At 33.5% G+C, this 5730-nt stretch overlaps 1 pseudogene; it reads left to right on the top strand.

The window, feature by feature from the left end:
* Positions 1-4736: 4736 nt before the first annotated feature.
* On the top strand, positions 4737-5516 carry LOC149140743 (cytochrome P450 78A4 pseudogene; annotated as a pseudogene).
* The last annotated feature ends 214 nt before the right edge of the window (positions 5517-5730 follow it).

Raw genomic sequence — 5730 nt, 5'->3', positions numbered from 1 at the left:
AACAACAAATAAAAACTAGTCCTATTTGTATCCGTTCTCCTTAACTATTTATTTTCAGACCCTAACAAGGCCACTTGACCTAACCTTAAACTTAAAAACCTAAATAATATGTAAAATATAGAAAAACCCTAAAGTAGACCCTACAAACGATAGGTTCTATCTCTTTATCTATCCCTTGGCAACATTTAAACCTAATTACTCCTAAAACAAGATCACACAACCTTACTTATAGCATTTCAACCAAGAAACTACAAGTTTAAACTACTAAAATACAAGGTCGATTTTTCTTAGTCCATCACCTTGTTCCCAAACATTCTTTGTGTGCATTTACTTGAGTCATAGAAGCCCTGCCTTTTACCCTTTGAAATGCATGCAATTTGGAGTATTCTTGAACAACATAAATATATATGTGAAAAATAAAAAAATTTATTGTATTAATGTTAGCTATGAGTAAACAAATACTCTCCAAGTTGAATCAATCAATTTGGCCTTGAAATGAAGGTTGGGCATGGAATTTTGTGAAGCATGCCAAAATTGTCTTGCGCCAAAATTGTTTCATTTATTCAAATTGTATATTATTTATTTAATTATTTTAAGCACTTTTTAATTGTTACAACATTCTAAGTTTTGTTTTGACTTGCCTTATGTAAAAGTTGTATATAAGTGGGAACATAGTTATGTAGGATATTTGTCACACATGATGCAAGGTTATATCTTGAGGTTAGGAATTGTCCATTTATGCCACATTTCAAATTTCATTATCAAGAGTGTAATTGGTTTAACATGGGAGTGCATATTTGTTTCGATTGTCATCATTGGCATATATGATCAATTGCTATTTCGATAGACTTGGATTTGAGTGTATAACATTTCCTTTATGAAAATTACTATGCTATGTTGCATAAAATGGTTTTATATTTAGGTTGGAATGTTCGTTATCTCACAATAAATTAACTACATGTCCTTGTGTGCATCTATTTGAGGCACACGAATCTTGACTTTAACCCTACGAAATCGATTCAATTTGACATATTCTTGCACAACAAAAAATTCTATGTGAAAAATTCATGTTAATTTTGAGTAAAAGAGTACTCTCAAAGTTGGACCATTCAATTTGGCCTTGAAACTAAGGTTGGATGTGCATTTTTATGGAACATGGAAAAATTGCTTTCCTTCACTAAAATGCACGCCCATACTAAATTTATTGGTCATTATGATTGATTCAAATTGTATATTGTTTATTTAATTAGTTTACACACTTTTGAAGTTGTATATGTTTATGCTGACCCTTAAATAATTTTGCTTTAGATTTCATAAAATATTCCATGTTTTGCTTCAACTTTCATTGTGTGAAAGTTGTGTATAGGTTTTTCTTCAACTTGCTCTTATGGGTACAATTGTCCTTTAATTCGGAGCAATAGTTCCAACTCTTCAAATTAATTGTCAATCAGTGTAGGTTTTTCCATTGCAAGGCTTTTAAGCAAAATATATGCAAGGGAAAATGATGGCTAGTGCTAATGAATTTCAAACTCAATCTTTGTAATCACACTCTCAGCAACTCAACCCTTTAGCTCTTACACTCTCAAACCTTGTTCACACTCTCAAGAAATAAACAAACAATGTGGAATAATACCACTCTGTCAGACTGTCACTCTTATTTAGAAAAGAAGAGCTCTCCTAGAAACCATTCTCTTAGCAAATGTTGAAACACATTCAAATTAAATGAACACACCATCAAACTATGATGGGAATTAAATAAATTTCACACTAACAAACAGACCGATCCAGGACCTATGTTATTACAAAATATATTGGTTAACATTATGCAATAATTAAAGCATGAACAAGGCTAATAATAACAGTAACACTACACGACACACAAGCTAGTCAATAGAAAGGCATGGCGACACCAATGATTGAGATTTCATTAATGAAAAATACAGGATTACAATGTTGGTGCTCTCCCGCTCTATCACAGTTTATTTGTTTCTATATGTCTATCTTGTGCGGGCAGAGAGTACCCCTCATTATAATTTCACATTGCAATGATGACATCATGATAATCCCTCAATTCTCATGTGATCTAATTTGAGAATACACATTAACAATTTGATAAAAATTTCCAAGGTTAGGACAAAGTTGTAACATCTTTTCCAAATTACAATAATAACAATATAAAATCGGCTAATTGTTTTAGTTGCGTTGTCCAAAAACATCTCCTTTAACAGTTGGACTATATTTTGACTGGATGCTTTCCAAACTGTTGTTCATAACTAATTGAAGGAGTTCAACGCGTCCAAAATAGGTCTTCATGTGTAACAACAATTCTCAACGAGTCCTTTTCCTATCCTTGGCGAGGAAAATCTGGAAGGTGCAGTCCTCCAACAACATCTCAACATACCACAAACCCTGTAACAACACAATTATCATTTTTACGAGAAAAATAGCCCAAAACAATAGTTCTCATGCAAAATTAAAGGTAGAATGGGATAAGAAGGATGACGTATAAAAAGAGACATATCGAGGTTGATAATGGTTGTTACAATGGAAGAGAATGGTCTCGAGAATAAAAAAAGTTAGGAAAATATATAATTGGAAATATTTAAACTTTTGCTGATGATTTTTTTCTTTAAATTTTAAATTATATAAAAAATATATTTTAATTTTAAAAAATTGATATATTTAAATTACAACTTAAGTTATATTTTTGGCAATATAATTTTTTATGGTTTTATTGTACTTATATTTAAAAAGAGTAGTTTAAAATTTCATTTGAGAAATTTATATATTGGAATTTGAAGTTATATATATATATATATATATATATATATATATATATTGAAATTATATTAAATTTATATAATTCTTTCTAATATAAAATTAGATTGATATTAAATATTTTTATATAAAATTATTTTTAACCAATATAAAAAATAAATGAAATTATTATCAAATTTTTTATTTTTATTTTTTATTATATCGTTACAAAGACACACATATATAAAAGTCAAAATGATAATTTTGTATTTATATGCAAATATGCCTATCAAATACATCAGAGGTAGTATGCATCTATATGTTCAAAAAAAAATTGTGAGCTCTCTTATTTAACAAAATTACAAATTTTTCTAGAGGGACTCCAAACTGGATAACAAAAATGAGGTTTTGTAGGTATATTACTTACAAAAGTGACATATCAAAAAACCAAAAGAGATAATTTACATGTCATACTATAAATAATTGATAATGTAATCCTTCATAATTGTTCAATGCCAATCCGTTTAGCTCTAAGGAATAGGAGAGGGCCTCATTAGGCCATTGATTTTTAAATCTCCTAATCTTAATTTACACCCTTCATTAGCACATAACCCCACATTTTTAATGAGATCACAGAGAACATGGAAATATGCTATTGAAGAGAACCCTTTCACTGCTTTCCTAATTCTTTTCACAATAGTTTATAATGTTTTCTCCCTGGGATATGAGCCCTTCAACATATGCTAAATAAGGAGAGGGAGAAGCTACCTAATTTTCTTTGGCTATCTGAATCCCCTAGGCGAGGGCATAAACTTCATTGTGGTTGTTTGTCATGCATCTTAAGCTCCATGAATACTCTGTAACTTTAACTTACTAGGAGCCATACAACATCTATCCCCCTTCTTGTTTTGCGACCTAATTTATTTTATATTTAAATATTAGTAATACAGTAATATAGTAATATAGTAATATATATATATATATATATATATATATATATATGTTTTTTAATTTTAAAACTATATTAAAAAGTGGGATTATAGGAGTATAAAACTATATTAATATAATTTTTATTTTGATTTAGAGTTTAATCATTATATATAATTTGAATAATTAATTTTATATCTGGTAAGGCTTTTGAATATATCATTTGCTATGGTAAACCATAGTTTATGTCTTTATATAAATATGAATTATAATTTATTAAAAGAATTATATTTGATATCAAAATATGTAATCAAAAACATATTTAAATATTATGTGAAAAGTACACAAAAATTTCAAATATGAGACCAAATTGATACTAGAATTTTAGCTTTAATATGGGGGCATTTAGTGTGGCAACATAAAAGGTTTGAATTCAATGTTTACAAAGTACAAAGTATTTGGTGCAGCCAATTCAAGTTGAATTTAGACGTAACAAATTTGACTTCAATTTCAATGGGACGAATTTGAATTGACTTTTGACTTCAATTTCAATGGGACAAATTTGAATTGACTTTCTTTTTTTCGATGCAACAAAAGGTGGAGCGGTTAGACCAACTAAGTTCTTGATGCAGCAAAATCAAAATCAAGAGTGAGAAAAGTGGTAAAGAAATAGGCAATTTATGGAAAGTAGCGAGCACATAATAAAATTGTTTTTATTAAATTTATTAATTAAGAGAAAAAAGGCGGGGCATAACTCTATTAAATCTCCACCTTCCACGTAATAGTACTTCATAATTAAATTAGAATTCTGGAAACTCCATACACAACTATCAAGATGAAAATGCATGTGCATGCAGTGGGAGTTACAACCTGCTATTTCCCTCTATTTTCGTAGAATGGAATCGTTCCCACTATAAATCCACATCAAGTCCTTTGCATTTTTATGTGTATCTCTTTGCTTTGTTTTGTTGCTGCTTCTTTGGTTTCTCTATTTGCCATCCATTTTGTTTGCAACTTTCGTTTTCTTTTTTTTATTTGCCATCCACTTTGAGATGGAAAGTGGGGGGAGTTCTGAAGGTGCCGAATGGTGGCTCTATGTCCTCTTTAGAAATAGTGGTTTGTTGGACTCTCAGGATATTTTTGCTGCGTTGGGTCAGTGGCCTCTGTATGTTGCACTGCTCATCGCTGTTGTTTTGGCGTCCTGGTTCATGTCGGGAGGCTGTGCGTGGGCCGGAAGACACAGGAGGTCTGGCCACGTTCCTATTCCCGGTCCCAAAGGATGGCCCATTATCGGAAGTCTAATGGACATGAGCATCGGTCTCGCTCACCGCAAGCTCGAATATCTGGCTCGTCTTCATGGTGCCACGAAGCTTATGGCCTTTAGCTTAGGCTCCACGCCCGCCGTTATTACATCGGATCCTGAAGTGGCCCGAGAGCTGCTCAACTCCCCTCATTTCGCCAACAGACCCCTGAAGCAATCTGCGCAGCAGTTATTGTTCGGCCGGGCTATTGGCTTCGCACCCAATGGGGATTACTGGAGGCTGCTGAGGAGAATTTCTTCTACGCATCTCTTTTCTCCGCGCAGAATCGCTGCCCACGAGCCTGGTCGCCAGGCTGATGCTCTGGGAATGCTTGTCGATATCCAAAAGGAATGTGAGCGTAACGGTGTTGTAAGGGTTCGAGCACACTTGCAAGGGGCTGCGCTGAACAATATCATGGGCAGCGTCTTTGGAAGGAGGTTCGATATGTCATGTACTTCTACTTGTGAACAAGTGAAGGAGCTGCGGGAGATGGTGGATGAGGGTTTCCAGCTGTTGGGAGCGTTCAACTAGGCGGATCATCTACCATGGCTGCGACCGCTGGACCCTCTTCGAATCCATGCTCGTTGCGCCCCCCTGGTGCCGCGTGTGAGAGCTTTCAAAATAGGCCAGAGCTAACCAGCCTGCCAGAGGGCATTAAATGCCCCTATGGTGGCTGGTTCACATGCATACTACATAACCCGATTTGAAAGCCCATGTGGATTCATCGGCTATGACCCATACAACA

Source organism: Pinus tabuliformis, chromosome X (genome assembly GCF_031772625.1).
Source record: "Pinus tabuliformis cultivar Carrire ecotype Pingquan chromosome X, CPIR1, whole genome shotgun sequence".
Classification (NCBI taxonomy): Eukaryota; Viridiplantae; Streptophyta; class Pinopsida; order Pinales; family Pinaceae; genus Pinus; species Pinus tabuliformis.
Note: the sequence above shows the minus strand (reverse complement) of the source record. Positions and strands in the feature narration are given on the sequence as shown.